Source organism: Macrobrachium rosenbergii, chromosome 3 (genome assembly GCF_040412425.1).
Source record: "Macrobrachium rosenbergii isolate ZJJX-2024 chromosome 3, ASM4041242v1, whole genome shotgun sequence".
Classification (NCBI taxonomy): domain Eukaryota; kingdom Metazoa; phylum Arthropoda; class Malacostraca; order Decapoda; family Palaemonidae; genus Macrobrachium; species Macrobrachium rosenbergii.
The window spans coordinates 35,461,477-35,483,976 of NC_089743.1; positions in this window are offsets into that span (position 1 = coordinate 35,461,477).

Genomic DNA, 22,500 nt, shown 5'->3' on the forward strand with positions numbered 1-22,500 from the left:
ATTAGTATTTAAAGATAATGAGTCCTACTGTGAACAGATATTCTTTGGAAGGAAATTTCTGTTCGTTTCCCATCTTCTTCTTCTTGAAATATATGTACAATATACTTAACTGGATAATCGTTTCTCCATAATATTAATAATAATTATTATTATTAATAATTAATAATATTAATAATAATATTAATAATAATAATTATGAAGATGAACCTATCCATATGGAACAAGCCCACAAGGGCCATTAACTTGAAACTAAAGATTCAAATGAATATGGTGTTGATTTGAAAGAAGTAACTGAAGGTAATGAGAAATACGTTATTATTATTTTTATATTCTTCGGAAGCTTTTAATTTCAAGTCAATGGCCCTGTGGGCTTGTTCCATACGAATAAGGTTCATCTTCTGAATATTATTATTATTATTATTATTATTATTATTATTATTATTATTATTATTATTATTATTATTATTATTATTATCAAGAAAAAGATGAACACTATTCACATGGAATAAACCCACAGTGGCTATTTACTTTAATTCATCCTTCCAAAGAATATGGTGTTCATTTAAAAGAAGGAACAGAGGGTAATCGGAAATACAGAATGAAGAAAAAATAAATTAATAAATAAAAAAGATAAAATGTAAGTAAACGATTAAAATACAAGGAGATTTGTTTCAGGATAGTAATGAGTTGCATCTTCGCTTGAACTTTCGAGGTTCCAATTGCACAACATCCTCAGGGAGACTGTTCCATAGTCCAACAGTTTGGGGAATAGAAGACCTCTGGAACAAAAGCAAACCAGATCGTTTAATAATCCAATATATATTCAATTCCCACTATTTATTCCGATGAATCGGCGCCACGATGGAAGTTATCAAACACTTTCCCTACATTTAATTACCAGTAATGATTTTATTTGTATTCATAATCAGTGCATTCATTTAACCCCTTAATGTAATTATATGATAATGAGATGTAGATATCCGTCACTCAACCTTGTTTTTTTTCAATTATGCAAAAGGCCATTAGTGAGGTGTCCTGCATATTTTTCCTAGAGAGAGAGAGAGAGAGAGAGAGAGAGAGAGAGAGAGAGAGAGAGAGAGAGAGAGAGAGAGAGAGAGAGAGAGAGAGAGAGAAAACCTGACTAGAAATATTTCAATATTTCCGTGCTCCAAATCTCAACAAGACTTCGTTCTTATCCAAAGATCCGAGGATGAAAAATAAATCACAAAGATTTCAGGTCTTAGGATGTGTTTTCTGTTCAATTGACTCATGCAAATTTTCAAGGGCGCACGAGAGAGAGAGAGAGAGAGAGAGAGAGAGAGAGAGAGAGAGAGAGAGAGAGAGAGAGAGAGAGAGAGAGAGAGAGATTGTTTCGGAAAATTTTGGCTATTGTTACATAGACCGCTATTTAAAAATCAGTTATTATACTCATATACTACTATACTACTTTATATATATTTTATATATATATATATATATATATATATATATATATATATATATATATATATATATATATATATATATATTTACACACACACACACACACACACACATATATACATATATATATATATATATATATATATATATATATATATATATATATATATATATTGAATTCACAATGAGCCTGACAATGTCAAAAAATAGAAAAGACAAGCTCCAATAACATTTCCATATACAGTATACTACATACATATATGTATAAATATAATTATAGATATGCATACACACAAACATACAGTATATATATATATATATATATATATATATATATATATATATATATATATATATATATATATATATATATGTGTGTGTGTGTGTGTGTGTGTGTTGTGTTCACACATACAGTATACATACATATATAGACACATATACACATATATATACAAGCACTCCTCTTTATTCACATTCATACACTTCACACGTAAAAAAAATGTTCTGAGCGAAAATATCCCTCATTATTAAATAACACCCCCCCCAAAAAATATTGCAAAGTTCTTTTTTATTGAAATGTGATGATCATTAAATAAAAAATCTCGACAGAGGACAATTGGAACACATCGAAAAATGAAATGACAAGAGTTTGGACATTTTAAATTCAAAGTAAAAATCTATGTGAAGAGGTGTTTTCATCCTGCCTATGATAATTGAGCAAATAAAGGCAGTTTAGTTTGGGTTCAGTGACTTTCATTTTATTTAGGGATCAAGACTGGTTATTTATATATACTTATATATGTATCTATATATATATATATATATATATATATATATATATATATATATATATATATATATATACTACATATATATATATATATATATATATATATATATATATATATGAATTATAAATATAAAAATATATATGTTAGAATATATATATATATGATAATAATATATAATATATAATAATAATAATAATGTGTGTGTGTGTGTAATAATCATCATCATCATCATGTGTGTATTAATTTGAATGAATTAAAATATCAAAATAATGTTAGGAATAATAATCATGATAATAATAATAATAATAATAATAATAATAATCATAATCATAATAATAATAATAATAATAATAATAATAATAATAATAATAATAATTGTTACTATTATTATTAATACTATTTATTTTTTGGTCTATCACAGTCATCCTATTCGACTGGGTGGTTTTTATAGTGTGGGGTTCCGGGTTGCATCCTGCATCCTTAGGAGTCCATCACTTTTCTCATTATGTGCCCTATTTCTAGTAGCACACTCTTATTATTATTATTATTATTATTATTATTATTATTATTATTATTATTATTATTATTATTATTATTATTATTATTCAGGTGTTGAACCATATTTATAGGGAACAAGCCCACAGGGGCCATCGACTTGAAATTTAAGCTTCCAAAGAATATGGTGTTCATTAAGAAGTAACCGAAGGTAATAAGAAACACAGAAAGAAGAAATCTATTATCTGAAAAAAATCTGGTTTTGTCCAAGAAATCTTATTTTGCAGAAGGTAAGTTTGTTTGATTATTATAAACTGTCTGGATTAAAAAAAAAAATATGACAGAAAAATTATGCAGTAAACAAAGGGCTTTTAGCATCACTTTTTCCTTAGCTGGATCACCAATTCCTCCACGAGAGAAGTCAAAGCATCGAGTCTTCTTCAGCAAACAGTCTAGAATTGAACTGAATTGAATTTATTATAGAATTTAGGCCAAAGGGCAAGCACTGGGACCAATGTGGTCATTCAGCGCTGAAGAGGCAATTCACAGTAAAAGTTGGAAAGGTGTAATATGAGAAAAACCTCGCAGTTGCACTATGAATCAGTTGTTAACAGAGGGTTGAAGAAATTAAGATGGAAGAAACAGAATAAGAAAGGAGGTACAGTAAAAGGAACGAAAGCGGTTGCAGCTCTGGGGCCGAAGGCACGCTGCAAAGAACCTTAAGTAAAGCCTACAGTGTATAGGGATTAGGTGCCCTGACGGCACTACACTAACCCCCTACGGTGCAAACAGTCTAAAATCGAGCGAACAACGCCTGATCGCCGATGGCGTAATTCCCCCTGGAATCATGGAAGACCAACAGGCAAGCTTTAGCAGCTTTCCGAAGCTGCGCGATGAACAGAACAATATTCCATTTGCTGATTCTCTGAATATTTCGTGGCGCCTGATAGAGGAAGCTGTCACCTGCGGTATACAATATGCAAGACCTCAGTGGAGTCTCGGTCTCAATCTGAATTTACGAATTGATTTCGGGCTGGGAGAGAGAGAGAGAGAGAGAGAGAGAGAGAGAGAGAGAGAGAGCTCAGTTTGATAATATAGAGATTTAGGGGAGATTTGTTTTCAGAGGGTGTGTACACGTATGTGTGTGTGTGTGTGTCTGTGTCTGTGTATGTAAGAGAGAGAGAGAGAGAGAGAGAGAGAGAGAGAGAGAGAGAGAGAGAGAGAGAGAGAGAGACTGTAAATATTATATTTCCAATGATTAATGTTGTGAATGCTAATAAGTAAATAAATCATGAAGTATTTTTCTTTAGATTATACTCTATATAAGCTATCGTTATAACGCTCAGGACAATACTCTAATACAAGTAAAATATGAGCCGAAGTTTCTTCAGCGCAATCGAATTTTCTGTATAGACGCTACAGCGTATAATCAAGGCAATCGAAAATGGATCTATCTTTCGGTGGTCTCGGTATAATGCTGTATGAGCCGCGGCCCATGAAACTTTAACCACTTACCGATGGTGGCCTATCCTATATCGTCGCCAGAAGCACAATCATGGCTAATTTTAACCTTAAATAAAATAAAAACTACTGAGGCTAGAGTGCTGCAATTTGGTATGTTTGATGATTTGAGGGTGGATGATCAATATACCAATTTGCAGTCCTCTAGCCTCAATAGTTCTTAAGATCTGGGGGCGGACAGAAAAAGAGAGGACAGAAAAAGTGCGGATAGAAAAAAGTGTGGACAGAATAAAGTGCGGACGGACAGACAAAGCCGGCACAATAGTTTTCTTTTACAGAAAACTAAAATTAATCTTTTATGGTATGCTTATATTAAATGAATGAAAATAATAATTGAACATAAAATAATTCACGATGAGCAGAGAAGGATAGACTTCCACAACATAATATGGACAGAAAATACTTTACAGATTTACATGTCCTTGGGAAATCATTGAAATGAAAAATAAGGTAAAAGAATATCTCTTTTTAAACACATTCGATGCAAACTTATTCCTTATAGATTTTCAAAGTCTTAAGCCAAAGAGATTTATTAATTCAAACTTATAATCACTAGAACCGAACAAAAATTCTATACAAAACCTAAAATTAATCCCCAAAAATCCTTGTACCATCGGGTCCTTTTTCAAGCTCAAGGACAAAGTTAGTCCGTTGTTTACATCCAACGTCGTTTACAAGTATACTTGCCCCAGGTGTAACCAGGGGACTTACGTTGGATGTACCAAAAGACTGCTGAGGGTACGCATAGACGCCCATAGAGGAGTTAGCTTCCGAACCGGGAGTAGATTGTCCAACCCAGAACAATCCAACATAAGGAATCATTCGAAATGATGCAAAACAATCATAGACAACAAAGACTTTCGAATTATAGGACAAACACAGAAAGACAGTGACTTAACAACCTTAGAATCTATAATGATAAAATTAACAGTTCCATCATTGAACACCCACACATCATCCACTCAGCTGTTTATTGCTTGATGGTCCTATTTGCCTTATTGTTACCTTGTTTTCTCCCTTTTATCTATTTGTGTTTTTATTTGTATTTTTCTCTCCTTCTCAATAGTCTTGTTTTAGCTCCCGTCTGGGTAGGTCCTCCTTTTAGTGTCATGGTGCCTCTGATATTTTTAAAAGAATTAGCATTTTAAATGAGACAATACTGTAGTGTTTTTAATCAGTTGTTGTAATAAATGTTTTTATGATTAATTATTGAGTCAGCTCGCTGTTTTTCAGCCTTGAAAATGCAACAATGTAGTTGTGAAACGTCGGCATTAGGAATAAACTATCAGCTGTATTGAGTGCCTTTCCTGGACGCCTACGAGTTTTATATATATATATATATATATATATATATATATATATATATATATATATATATATATATATATATTTTTTGTATATAATTTTTGGACAGAATAACTTTGGCTTGGCATTGCATCGTTAATTTTGACATTTCTGTAATTTGTTCTGATGAATAACAGGACTTATGCAATAATAATAATAATAATAATAATAATAATAATAATAATAATAATAATAATAATAATAATAATAATAATAATAATAATTTATTATTATTATTATTATTATTATTATTATTATTATTATTATTATTATTATTATTATTATTATTATTATTATTATTATTCAGAAGGTGAACCCTATCCATATGGAACAAGCCCACAAAAGGGGTCATTGACTTGAAATTCAAGCTTCCAAAGAATATATATGGTGTTCATTTGAGAGAAGTAACAGAAGCTAATGGAAAATACAGAAAGAAGAGATCAGTTATTGGAAAAAAAATAAATATCAGAAGATAACAGGAAATGCAGAAAGAAGAGATAGGTTCTTCGAAAAGAAAAAAATAAGTAATAGAATGTAATAGGAAATACTGAAAGAAGAGATCAGTTATTGGAAAAGAAAAAATAAATACCAGAAGATAATAGGAAACTCAGAGAGAAGAGATCAGTTTGTGGTAAAAGAAAACAATAAGTTAACAAATTAATAAATATAGACAAGTAAAAAAAGCGCCGAAGACAAGTTTCTTCGGCGCAATCGAGTTTTCTGTACATCGTATAATCAAGGCCACCGAAAACAGATTTAGCTTTCGGTGGTCTCGGTATAATGGTGTATGAGCCGTGGCCCATGAAAATTTAATCACGGCCCGGTGGTGGTCTGGCCTATATCGTTGCCAGAAGCACGATTACGGATGACTTTAACCTTAAATAAAAAAAAAAAAACTACTGAGGCTAGAGGGCTGCAATTTGATATGTTTGATGATTGGAGGGTGGATGACCAACATACCAATTTGCAGCCCTCTAGCCTCAGTAGTTTTTAAGATCTGAGGGCGGACAGAAAAAGTGCGGACGGACAGACTAAGCCGGCACAATAGTTTTCTTTTCAGAAAATTAACAATGTAAGTAAATTATCAAAGAATCAGATTTCTACAAAATAACATAAAAAATATGAAGTGTGAATCATAGTCGCCTGACACAGATTCGCTTTGAAACCCTACCTATTTCAACAGCCCTCTACAAAAGGATTTTCTGCTAACTAGGAATATTCCCATTCTTAAGAACACTTCGCTCAATGACGGTCGTTCTTATGGGATCTCTATCGCTCACTCGATCAGTCTCCATAGAAATTAAACCTTTTGTTTGTTAAATCGATTTCAATTCATTGTGACGTAGCTGACTTTAGAATAGGGAGGTTTTTATTAAGTGCAACTGTGTTTTATGGATGGCTTATTCAATGTGGTTTTAATCTGGTTTTACCCTCGGATGGTATATATATATATATATATATATATATATATATATATATATATATATATATATATATATATATATATATATATACTGTATATGTATAGATGTATACACATCCATATAAGTAATATATACATATATACATACATACATATATATATACACACACACAAACATGCACACACACACATATATATATGTGTGTGCATTATATCAGACTTTACCACATGGAAGTGAAAAACTGGGGGTAAATCCTAACCGGCTTCGTCTTTGTAACTAAGACATCTTTCGGTCCTGGTAAAGTGTGACACTAAAATCATACATCAGTGTGATTATGATCATATTTATATATATATATATATATATATATATATATATATATATATATATATATGATCATAATCACACTGAAATGTATGATTTTAGTGTGATTATGATCATATATATATATATATATATATATATATATATATATATATATATATATATATATATATATATATAAATATGATCATAATCACACTGATGTATGATTTTAGTGTCACACTTTACCAGGACCGAAAGATGTCTTAGTTACAAAGACGAAGCCGGTTAGGATTTACCCCCAGTTTTTCACTTCCATGTGGTAAAGTCTGATATAATGCACACACACAAATATATATATGTGTGTGTGTGCGCATGTTTGTGTGTGTGTGCATGTGTGTATATATATATGTATGTATGTATATGTGTATGTATTACTTATATGGATGTGTATATATCTATACATATACAGTATATATACATATATATACCATCCGAGGGAAAACCAGATTAAAACCACATTGAATAAGCCATCCATAAAACACAGTTGCACTTAATAAAAACCTCCCTATTCTAAAGTCAGCTACGTCACAATGAATTGAAATCGATTTAACAAACAAAAGGTTTAATTTCTATGGAGACTGATCGAGTGAACGATAGAGATCCCATAAGAACGACCGTCATTGAGCGAAGTGTTCTTAAGAATGGGAATATTCCTAGTTAAGCAGAAAATCCTTTTTGTAGAGGGCTGTTGAAATAGGCAGGGTTTCAAAGCGAATCTGTGTCAGGCGACTATGATTCACACTTCATATTTTTTTATGTTATTTTGTAGAAATCTGATTCTTTTGATAATTTACTTACATTGTTAATTTTCTGAAAAGAAAACTATTGTGCCGGCTTTGTCTGTCCGTCCGCACTTTTTCTGTCCGCCCTCAGATCTTAAAAACTACTGAGGCTAGAGGGCTGCAAATTGGTATGTTGATCATCCACCCACGTTTGTCGTCCAAAAAAAAAAACGATAAATGTTAGAGAAATCTGCTGCTTAATCATTTCTCACTTTCTCGTTCACTCTGAATTAGGCGAAACCTCAAAGAAAATAAAACAAAGAAAAAATGCGCCGAAGAAACAATCGAGTTTTCTGTACAGCTTATTATCAAGGCCACCGAAAATAGATCTATCTTTCGGTGGTCTCGGTATAATGCTGTATAAGCCGTGGCTCATGAAACTTTAACTACGGCCCGTTGGTGGCCTGCCCTATATCGTTGGCAAAAGCACGATTATGGCTAACTTTAACCTTAAATAAAATAAAAACTACTGAGGCTAGAGGGCTGCAATTTGGTATGTTTGATGACTGGAGGGTGGATGACCAACATAACAATTTGCAACCCTTTAGCCTCAGCAGTTTTTAAGATCTGAGGGCGTACAGAAAAAATGTGGACAGAAAAAGTGTGGACGGACAGACAAAGCCGGCACAATAGTTTTCTTTTACAGAAAACTAAAAAGAAAATGAAACATGTCGTTCACTGTATCTAGTCGTTTTACTGATTATTCACTGTGAACTTTAAAACAAAATCGGAGAATGAAAGTAATTTGAGCCATGTGTTTGTTAAGTATTAATGTCAGTTCGAAGAACTTACATAAGAGGACTAGAAAATAGTGCTATTACTGCTATTGGTGTCATTACAATCACTAATAAATGTGCCTCGCTGTCGAACTTTTCAGTTGCAGAGGTCCTTTATTCCCCACACCGTTGGACTGTGGAACAGTCTCTCAGAGGATGTTGTGCAGTTGGAACTTCAGAATTTCACGGAAAGATGCGATGCGTTACTATCCTAATGCAATTTTCCTTGTATTTTAATAATTTACTTACATTTTCATTTATTTAATTAATTTGTTAATTCATCTGTTTCTCTAATAACTGACCTCTACTTTCTGTATTTCCTAATACCTACTGTTACTACTTTCGAACAAACACCATAATATTCTTTGGAAGCCTGAATTTCAAGTCGATGGCCCCTGTGGTGGGCTTGTTCCATATGAATAGGGTTAATCTTATGAAAAATAATAATAATAATAATAATAATAATAATAATAATAATAATAATAATAATAATAATAATAATAATAAAGTTGCTGAGTCTGTTATTCTTTGTATTCAAATCCCCCAAGACTACAGTATACGATCCTCCGTTGAGTACTTTACATAGACTTATTTCCAAGTTTTGCCTTTTCTGAAGTGAGTTTTAGTTCCCTATAGTTTTAAGTAAATAATACTGCTATTACCTCTATCTAAATTACAAGGACTACTAAATATAAGAATTCTGATTATCCTTTCTATTCAAAGCTTCAAAGATTATGAGAGCCTGCGTTGAATACTTTGAATACAGTTAATATTATCTTGTCTTTTCTTATTTGAGGTTCAATTTCACATAGATTTTAAATTAGTTCCTTTGCAGCTGTGACAAAATTTGTAACGTCCAGAAAAATTGAAGTTCAATCAAGGTCAAAGGGTTTGGTGGTAGCTCATGAGAGGCAGAGGCAAGGGACAGGTGTTGGGTCATGGGATACAAGCAGAATGTATCGGATACTGAACGATATATATATATATATATATATATATATATATATATATATATATATATATATATATATATTTATATATATATAATATAAATATATATATATATATATATATTAATACTAGACCACTGTAGCTGATTAACAGCACACACACACACACATATATATATATATATATATATATATACATATATATATATATATATATATATATATATATATATATATATATATATATATATATGCTGGCCCAGACCACTGAGCTGATTAGATTTATTTATTTTACGTGGTTAAGAACCAGTTGGTTACCTAGCAATGGGACCTACAGCTTATTGTGGGATCCGAACCACATTATAACAAGAAATGAATTTCTATCACCAGAAATAAATTCCTCTAATTCTTCATTGGCCGGGCGGAGAATCGAACGCGGGACCAGCAGAGTGCTATCTGAGAACGGTACCCACCCGTTCAATGAGGAACTTTACATAAATATGTATGTATGTATTCATACATATAGTGATTTTATATCACACTTTACTTAAACAGGCATGAAGAGTACAGTAACCAACTGAATTGAATTGAACTGCATATAAAATTTGGGCCAAAGGACAAGCACTGGGACCTATGAGGTCATTCAGCGCTGAAACGGAAATTGACAGTAGAAAGGTTTTGGAAGGTGTAACAGGAGAAAAACCTCGCAGTTGCACTATGCATCAATTGTTAGGAAAAGGTTGAGGAAAGTAAGATGGAAGAAAAAGAATATGGAAGGAGGTACAGGAAAAGGAACGAAAGGGGTAGCAGCTAGGGGTCTACAGTGCACCACAAAGGTGCACTGACGACACTACCACCCCCTACGGCGATAACTCGTTTGTACCTAGGATGGTGTGTACAGTCGAAGAGCACATTTAACGTTCTCTCAAAGGCTCCACAGAATACAAGATTGAGCTGGCAATTACGAGAAATGTCACGGAAATGTTAACCGATTTGGAAGACGCAGGCAGGATTGTTTCATTATTCAGGCGTCTTTAAGGTTTTTCATTTTGTTGAAGAGTTGTATTACGTTCGTTAATCATAAAGTGGAGGACAATAACAATGTGAAAGAAATATAAAGCTATAAAATGTATATAAATGTTTATTGAAAGGGTTCCGCGAAATAATAAATATACATATGTATATTATATACAGTAAATATATACATACATACATACATACACACACATATATATACAGACATATACATACATATATACATATATACTATATATAAATATATATGTATAAACTGCAATAATGTTCAAGAAATTTTGATTCAGTGAAATGGATAATGAGAAAGCTTTGCATATTTACCATTCTGCTTCTGTTCCGTATGTTGTCTTTTTTCTTTTTATTTATTAAGTTTTATTTCACCTCTAATTCGATTCAGAAAATGAGCCCTATTCATAATGAAACATTGACTAGAAATTCAAGCCTCCGAAGAATATGGCGTTCATTTGAAAGACGTAACAGAAGGTAACAGAAAATACTGAATGAGGAGATCAGTTATTAGAAAAACAGATAAATTAACAAATGAATAATTTAATAAATAAAAATTTAAGTAAATAATTAAAATGCAAGGAGAATTGCATCACGGTAGCAATGCATTGCATCTTCGCTTGAACTCCTGAAGTTCCAGCTGCACGACACCCTCTGAAGGGAGGCTGTTCCATAGTCCAACGGTGTGAGGGCTGCATAGTTATAACCCACCCCATTTATCTAAAAACATAACAGGCACCTAACACGTCTCGACTGTCGACCTAACCGCGCAACGTCCCCGCGCTGCTGGGAGAATGGGCGCTGGTGACTGGTACAATACACGTACATACGCTACCGGAGTCTAAGCGATGACAGGCAGGGTAGCCGATCGAGACTACAAAGTTTACCCCAAAGCCAAATCAAAGTCCTTCAAAAAGAAGGCATCGTGCTTACCCCATACAAATGGGAAAAAACACGTTAAAAGAAGAAGAAGAAGAAAATTGCCTGAAGAGACAACATTATCCTTTCCCACACACTATTCCAAATTATTCTTTTCCCAATATGCCCTATAGGCATTACTTCAGGTACTTTGCAGCGTCCCTTCGGCCCCTGGCTGAAACCCCATTCATTCCGGTTACTGTACTTCCGCTCGCATTCCCTTCTTCCATCTTACTTTCCTCAACTCCCTCCTGACAATTGTTTCATTGTGCAACTGCGTTGAGGTTTTCCTCCTGCTAAACCTTTAAGACCTTTTTACTCTCGATTCCCCTTTCAGCGCTGAATGACCTCGTCATAGGTCCCAGCGCTTGCCCCTTGGCCTTTGGCCTTAGTTTTTTATTCTATTCCATTCCCTTTATTCCTGATCTTAAACCCTTTTAGTTCTCTCTAGGAGAAAACTATTGTGCCGGCTTTGTCTGTCCATCCGCACTGTTTTCTGTCCGCCCTCAGATCTTAAAACCTACTGAGGCTAGAGGGCTGCAAATACACACACACACACACACACACACACACACACACACACATATATATATATATATATATATATATATATATATATATATATACCTGACTTACAATAAATTGTTCTCAACAACAACCGTATGATACATCGTGCATCTTTTCCTGCCCTACAATCCCCACCAGCATTCACACAATACCTTCATCCCAACAGAAGTCATAAGAACATATTTCCTTTTTTCATTCTTTTATCAAGAGACTAATCCCCGAGACGAAGACCAAACAAAACAGTAATCAGCTTCATTAATCCCTCTCTATCGTCCTCTTTTACTGTTCCTTTCTTCCGTCCCACGAGGAAATACTATATAAATTGGTCCAGTAAGGATGACACAATGGGAAGAACTTAAATGGCAAACGTCAGACATTTCCTCGCTGACGTTACTGAACGGGAGGCGAAGATATGGACCAGGACCTAGGAAAAGATGATAAAAAAAAAAACAAGTACAAAATGCGACGAAGTTTCTTCGAGTTTTCTGTACAGCCGCTACAGCGTATAATTAAGGCCACCGAAAATAGATCTATGTTAACGTGGTCTCGCATTTGCTGTATGAGCTGCGTCTCATGAAACTTTAACCACGGCCTGGTGGTGGCCTATCCTATATTGTTGCCAGAAGCACGATTATGGCTAACTTTAACTTCAAATAAAATAAAAACCACTGAGGCTAGAGGGCTGCAATTTGGTATGTTTGAAGACTGGAGAGTGGATGATCAACATAGCAATTTGCAGCCCTCTAGCCTCAGTAGTTTTTAAGATCTGAGGGCGGACAGAAAAAAGTGTGGACGGACAGATAAAGCCGGCACAATAGTTTTCTTTAATAGAAAACTGAAACTAGAGAAGCTTTATTACCTAAGCATTAAAGATTGGGCTTATTATGAACTCATGCTGACTCATGCAACTGTTATAAATAACAAGAAACTGATAGTGAATAAAATGCTGTAAAAATGTGAAGTTTTACATGCATTCATATTTAAACCGAATTTCCGAAGTTTGAATACGTCTCAAAGCTACATTCATTCATTTTTTTATAGATTCATTTATTGATTTATTTTTTCTTTTCCAATAACTGATCTCTTCTCTTTGCATTTCCTATTACCTTCTGTTCCTTTTTCAAATGAACACCATCTTCTTTGGAAGCTTTAATTTCAAGTTAATGGCACCAGTGAGCTTGGTCCATGTGATTAAGGTTCATCTGAATAATAATAATAATAATAATAATAATAATAATAATAATAATAATAATAATAATAATAATAATAATAATAATATTATTATTATTATTATTATTATTATTATTATTATTATTATTATTATTATTATTATTCTGTATTTCATATTACCTTCTGTTCCTTCTTTCAAATGAACACCATATCCTTTGGAAGCTTGAATTTCAAGTTAATGGTCCCTGTGAGCTTGGTCCATGTGATTAAGGTTCATCTGAATAATAATAATAATAATAATAATAATAATAATAATAATAATAATAATAATAATAATAATAATACCTGAATAGTAAAAGCTGACGTTACAAGTCTGCGATTCGATGGTCTTAATGTGATTTTGTTGAAAAATACTCAGTAGCAATGCTAAAACCACTCATTTGCCCAAAGTGTTTCTCTCATCATATAGTATAAAAGCTTCAAGCTATGACAAAAAATGTTAAGGACATTTTCTAAAGAAATTATTCGAATCTGAGGAATTTAACTTGAATTCAACTGACACCAATGATGAGAAAAAATATTCACAAGCAATGTTACAACCGAACAGTTTTCTAATGTGTTTTCCAAAATATATTGAATAAATGCTTCAAGACTTGACGAAAAATATTAAGGGAATATTCTGATAAAATGATTATTATTATTATTATTATTATTATTATTATTATTATTATTATTATTATTATTATTATTATTATTATTATTATAGTTATTATTATTATTTAGAAGATGAACCCTATTCAAATGGAAAATGCTCACCACATGGGCCAATGACCTGAAATTCAAGCTTCCAAAGAATATGGTGTTCATTTTAAAATAGCAACAGAGGTAATAGGAAAAATCTAAACCGATAAATAAATAGATAAATATGTTAGTAAATTGTGAATTTAGCTAACACTACTGATGTGAAAAAATATTGCAATGACTAGGTTGTATAAAAATGCGGTCTCTCAACATCTAGAATCAATATGAATGTTCTCTCAACTCGTACAATAAACACTTAAAAACAAATTCTGTGAAGTCAAGGCAATCAATCTAAAACTGATATCATTGAGACCATTGAGAATATTACTGTAAAGAGAATTCAAGGCAATCAATCTAAAACTGATATTACTGAGAACATTTAGAACGTGAATGTAAAGTGAATTCAAGGCAATCAACCTCAAACTGATATCACAGAGACCATTATGTAAATATAAATGTAACTGAATTCAAGGAAATCAACCTCAAACTGATATCACCAAGAACATGAATGTAAAGTGAATTCAAGGCAATCAACCTCAAACTGATATCAGTGAGATCATTAAAGTAAAGTGAATTCAAGGCAATTAACCTCAAACTGATATCAGTGAGAACATGAAAGTAAAGTGAATTCAAGGCAATCAACCTCAAACTGATATCAGTGAGAACATGAAAGTAAAGTGAATTCAAGGCAATCAACCTCAAACTGATATCACTGAGAACATTGAGAACAAGAATGTAAATTGAATTCAAGGCAATCAACCTCAAACTGACAAAACAGGAAACATTATTATACAGTGAATTTAAGGCAGTTAGCCACAAAAGGACATCACTGAGACCATTGAGAACATTAATGTAAAGTGAATTCAAAGCAATCAATCCTCAAACTGACATCACTGAGAACAATAATGTAGAGTGAATTCAAGGCAATCGATCTCAAGCTGACATCACAGGAAACATTAATGTGGCGTTAATTCAAAGCAATCAAACTCAAACTGACATCAATGAGAACAATAATGTGAACTGAATTCAAGGCAATCAACCTCAAACTGATATCACTGAGAACAAAAATATAAAGTGAATTCAAGGCAATCAACCTCAAACTGACATTACTAAGAACAATAATGTAGAGTGAATTCAAGGCAATCAACCTCAAACTGACATCACAGAGAACTATAATGTGAATTGAATTCAAGGCAATCAACCTCAAACTGACATCGTTGAGAACATTATTATAAACTGAATTCTAGGCAAACGACCTCAAACTGACATTATTGAGAACAATAATGTAGAGTGAATTCAAGGCAATCACCCTCAAATTGACATTACTAAGAACAATAATGTAGAGTGAATTCAAGGCAATCAACCTCAAACTAACATCACTGAGAACAATAATGTGAACTGAATTCAAGACAATCAACCTCAAACTGACATCGTTGAGAACATTAATGTAGAGTGAATTCAAGGCAATCAACTTCAAACTGACATCACTGAGAACAATAATGTAAACTGAATTCAAGGCAATCAACCTCAAACTGACATCACTGAGCCCATTGAGCACATTAATGTCAACACAAGATCGAGCTTTCCATCAACAGCAACGCAATACAGATTCTCCCACGAACAAAAGCCAGTCAGGCGCAGCCATTCTGAGGGACAAATTGAAACCATAACAAGAGATGAATCCACTTTCGTTTACCTTTTCCGAAAGACTTCAGGAAAGCTCAAACAAAAGCAGTGAATTAAGAGTCAAATTTCCGGACAGTGTCTAGAGAGAAAACATTCTCCTATTATCACAGCTCTCTCTCTCTCTCTCTCTCTCTCTCTCTCTCTCTCTCTCTCTCTCTCTCTCTCTCTGTAGGATTGATCATATAGTTCGTGCCGAGCTGGTTTTCTCTCTCTCTGAAATTCACTGACACACACCTCTCTCTCTCTCTCTCTGAAATCCGCTAATACATGTGTCTGTCTGTCTCTCTTTCCCATTCCTGCATATTTACTTTAATATGCTCTCTCTCTCTCTCTCTCTCTCTCTCTCTCACCCTCTCTCTCTCTCCCCCTCTTCACTCTAACATCTCTCTCTCTCTCTTCCCTTTCACCTCGTCTAGATTCTCCTCATCTTCTTCTTCTTCTTCTTCTTCTTCTTCTTTTCAGAAAGTCTACAACAAAAACAAGTGACTATTTGTTTCAACTTTGCAAATACAATTTTTATAATTCATTCAAGTTTCTCGGGAACAGAAGCTGAAAGATGTATTTGGCCTTTTCAAAAGTTTCTATTGACCTTATGCTAAAATATGATTTAATCTATTTTTTTTTGGGGGGGGGTAAAATGTTTGCAACATGAAGGGAATGTTACGCAACAGTAACGAGGTGATGGTGTTTTCATATTCCGCAACAGTAATGAGGTGATGGTGTTTTCATCAGTATACATCTAAATAGAGGGTAAACATTACGGGGTTTTCATATGTACATATATATATATATATATATATATATATATATATATATATATATATATATATATATATATATATATATATATAATATATATATATATATATATATATATATATATATATATATATATATATATATATATATATATATATATATATATAACGAAGAGCTTTGATCCATAATTATTCATTTTATATATACAGTTTTATATTTATGTATCGCACGTAAACTCCAATGATTTTATATTAATAAATACACACATACAACTGGATCCATAAAGGTTTTTTAAATACATTTCGTATTTATAAAGCACACTGTAGAATTCAGTGAATTTGTAACAAATGCTACACACACATGTATGCGCATAAATAAGTATCTACGTCAAAATCAACATAAAACATCAATTTAAAAGTCTTTATAAATTTGTTTTCCATGAAATTACGTTATTTTTGTATAGTTCATTTCAGCACCAGTTCCTCAGACAGCTAGATTCCTTAAGAATGTCTTCAAAACTTGGTAATAATTTTCAAGTTCAGAAAATTTTTGGCAACGTTTATCATAAAGATAAACCCTTTCACTGGATACTGAGGTTACGAATTAATTTGTTTTTGTTTTTCCATATATACTGAAAGTGGATACAAAACTCAGTTCTTTTAGAAGACTCAGATGACAGTACTGTCCTAGAATGGAAGACTGAAGTATCTGCAAAAATACAAAACTGAGAAAAATGGAAGACTTTCCTTTGCCTTAGTACTGATTCTGTAGATGCTGCAAATGGGACCCCCTAAATATTTCGTGGAAAGCATTGAAGAATCATTCTGAAACTTCAGTAACTTGTGTATTAGTGTTTCATGAGTCCAATAGGTGGTAAATGTCAATTTCGAAAATTTTGCAGACACTGCAGTTTTCCATTTTAGGGTAGAGTATTCTAATACGCAGTATGAATGTCTTGTCAAGAAAGATTCAAGTTTGAATATTCTACAAGAATTATAAAGCTAACATTTTCAGCAAAACTAAAATGTTATGCTATTTCAGTAACTTAAAATACCTGCATACCCTTATTTATACCCGTAGAGAATAAAACTGAATACAGATAAATTCAAACTATACAAAAATGATAATCAGTTTTTTCAGGAATAATTGAAAACTTCAAAACTTCAAGCGAAAATGCAATGCACTTTTACCCCTGACACAAATCACCTTGTATTTTAATTATTTACTTGCATTTTTATATATTTAGTACTTTCTTAATTTATTTTTTCTTTTTGTAATAAATGATCTATTCTTTCTGTTTTCCCATTGCCTTCTGTTGCTTCTTTCAAATGAACACCATAATATTCTTCGGAAGCCTGAATTTCAAGTCGGTGACCCCTGTGGTGGGCTTGTTCCATATGGATAGAGTTCATCTTCTGAATAATAATAATAATAATAATAATAATAATAATAATAATAATAATAATAATAATAATAATAATAATAATAATAATAATAATAATAATAATGTTAACGATGGAGAAACAAATCCATACTTATGCATATGTACATATATTTAAAGATAAAACTGTACAGTTTTACCTTTAAATATATGTACACATATACATAACTGTGGATTTATTTCTCCATTTTAAGACTCATGCTACTATGAGTATTTTCTAATAATAATAATAATAATAATAATAATAATAATAATAATAATAATAATAATAATAATAATAAGAACAAAAAAAAAATGAAATAACTGACAAAACCACTCTAGCAAGACTTGAAAATGACAGTAGAAAAGATGACTGCTCCCAATGAAACGATGGACTCTGCTCCAAGGCCCCGTATCCTGAGAGAATTTCCTGGAAAGAGACGAAGCATGGAGCGAGTATTCCAGCAACTCTCCGGAGGAATGTTTAAACTGGAGAGCTCTCTGAAGAGACCGAGGGGAGAAAACAATTCTACTGGACAGCTGGGAAGTCGAAGGTTCGTGTACGATTCGCATTGTTGAGACTAGATCTCTTATTTTTTCAGGATATTCGTAAGAAAGGTATTTTACTTGTCGGTTGGAAGATTAGCCATATGCTTCAGGCAAAATGAAAATGACAGTATAATGCAGACATACTCACAAACTTTTTTTTTCACTATAAATGAAAGTTGTCTAGCCCATTTCTCTATATGAAGGTTAATCATTAGTTTCAGTTCAAAGAGAAATGACAGTATAATGTAGACATTCCTTACGAGTTTTTTAAGGATAAACAAAGAATACCAGTTCATTTGACAGTAAGAAGATCAATCATATGCTTCAGTTCCAAGAAAAATGACAGATAATGTAGACATTACTTAGAAACTTTATTTTTAAATATAAACAACAGTAATCTAGTTAACTATCTATCTTAAGATTAATCATTGGCGCGTTCCAAGAAAAATGTTAATATAATGTAGACATTACTTAGAATTTTTTTCTTTTAGTATAAAAAAGTAACCCATTCTTCAGTTCAAAGAAAAATGGCAGTACAATGTAGACATTGCTTAGAACCTTATTTTTTTCAGTATAAGCAAACGTAACCTAGTTCATTTGTCTGTCATAAAATTACTTATATGTTACAGTTCAAAGAAATAAACTAAGTAATCCAGTTCATTTTTTAATAGAAATATTAATTATAAGTATCAGTTCAGAGAGAAATAACAATATAATTTAGTTATTACTTAGATCCTTCTTTCAGTATATAAAAAAATCTAGTTCGTTCGTCAGTAAGAAGATGCAATGTAAACATTACTGTCAACGTTAAGTAAAAGCGAATAGTGATCTTCAACAGTTCTGCTTATTAATCATATATATATATATATATATATATATATATATATATATATATATATATATATATATATATATATATATATATATATATATAATTATATATATATATATATATATATATATATATATATATATATATATATATATATATATAAAGTTTAGGTGCAGGTGGTTTTTATGTTGACGTTGGTATTTTCTGCGGTTGGATACAGCAGGTATCCGACGCAGTCATACCTTCCGGTCACGAGCAAGATGCATGGAGACAACGTGACAGATGAATGGAAGCTTTGTGATATCTGTGAGTTCAGAAGGCGGGATCCTTCGAATACTGAACTTGACAGTGACATCATGTTTCAAGGGAAGGGTTATTAAGTGAATGTGTGCATAAGTGCGCTCTCTAATGTGTATATTATAGAGGAACCATAGAATGGGTATTCGCTTCGATTTGATACTGGTTTGATCGCTCTTTTGAGCTGTGTTGTCAATAAGAACAGCCACTTGGAGGGGCAGCTTCCGAATGGGTCATAGAATGTGAGTAAGATAACTCATTAACACTTGTACCTTTTTCAGGCAATATGTAGAATACCCTTTTGACGTTGCAGTGAAGCCCCTCCGTTCTTTATTATGCATTTTTTCATTTTAAGTGTTTATTTCTTTATGCACTATTTCAGGTTTTAATATAAGCCATGTTTCTTTTAACAGGAATTCTGGTTGAGTCCTGTGAGGACGTATATATATTGGAAGGGTTGTTCTTTTTAACATACTATATGACATTTATTTTGGTCTAGAGTAATCATGACCTTTTTATTTTGTTTGGTGACCAGGGTGTTAGTCACTAGTATTGGTTGGTCTAGAATCATTAATTCGATTGATTGTGAGTCTGAGTTTCATCTAGTTGTGACTTCTATTTTTATGGAGTGTAAGAAACTATTTCATGACTGTAGCTTTTGCTGAAATGCTTTCTTTAATTTTACAAATAAAGTGTAGTTTTGTATCTCGTCGTTTTAATCCAGTAAGCCTTTGTTTGATAGATAGAGAGAGTGAGGAGTTGACGAGAGGAAGAATGTGCTGACCCAGTGCTGGCCATTGCTATAGGAGAATCTTAGAGACATAAGATAATATGACACTGTTCTTAAAACAGATGTAGAAAGGACCTTGTTTCTAGGGCATAATATATATACAGTATATATATATATACATATATATATATATATATATATATATATATATATATATATATATATATATATATATATATATATATATATATATATATATATATATATATATATATATATATATATATATATATATATATATATCTATGGTGAGGCTGTTCTTGTGCGTTTATAGGTGAACTAGCTGCTGAATAAAGTAGTAATATATATTACCTATAATTTCGACCAACGATCTCCAACATTCTGATTTCATAACATCTAAATAGCATCCAAAATTTTATATGAATATTGAGACTCATCTTACACTTCAGTTCACTAGATATGAGAAAAAAAACAAATAGACCTAAAAGTCTAAAACAAGACTGATATTTATGCATTCATGACTGAAATATCTAAAATCATAAGATCCAAACATTACGCAGACCCTACGAAGAGTCAATTTAAGAAAATCTGTATATTAACCTTACCATACAGTTCCCTGACCCATATTTATGCCCGGAATTCAGAGAGACTTAATGAACAAACCCTTGAGGAATATCAATATATCTGAGAGAGAACTTTTCCTAAGAAGTGCTACGTCAACATTCTCCCCCTCTGTTGTTACAGATTGTTAAAATCATTATCGAGAGAAGAAGGAAGATTCTCTTGTAGAATCATAACGAGAATCAGAAGGCTGAGCTGGAGAAAAAAATAAAAAAAATAATTAGGAGAGCTGAGTCATCGTCGCTAATTGAAGATATATAATGGTGTGTTCTAGAAAATCTAGACACCAAATATTCTTTTATTGGATAAAATAGGTGTAATCTATTTACTCTAGGAACTGTTTTCGGTCTGGGCGAGAACGTTGATGAACTAGAGAATGTGATTTCAATTTTATTATTATTATTATTATTATTATTATTATTATTATTATTATTATTGTTGTTGTTGTTGTTGTTGTCATTGTTGTTATAATAATAATAATAATAATAATAATAATAATAATAATAAAATAATAAAAATAATAATTCTTTTTTCTTCTTATTCTTATTATTATTATATTTATTATTATTATTCAAAAGACGAATCCCATTCATATGGAACAAGCCCACCACAGGGGTCACTGACTTGAAATTCGAGCTTCCAAAGAATATTAGGGTGTTCATTTGAAAGTATAAGAAAGGCTTAATCCATCTGCTGTACGAGATTCTTTTCGTTTTGGTAAAACGATGATATATTAGAAAATAAATAAAAGAAGGAAAATAAAATAGATAAATAAATAATATCTAAAGGGCAACAGAAACTGCGCATCAATTGTAAATTGTTTGGAAAACTGAGTAAAATCATATATGCATATCTTGACTTGTGCTCTAGATTTAATACAAGTGTGAACAAATATTTTTATATATGTATGTATATATGTGTGTATATATATATATATATATATATATATATATATATATATATGTATATATACATTATAAACATATAAACATAATTCATTATCTCTTGCTATGTTTGTGATATATATATATATATATATATATATATATATATATATATATATATATATATATATATATATATATATATAAATATATATAAATTATATATATAAATATATATGTAAATGTAAATATAAATATAAATATATATATATATATATATATATATATATATATATATATATATAATATAAA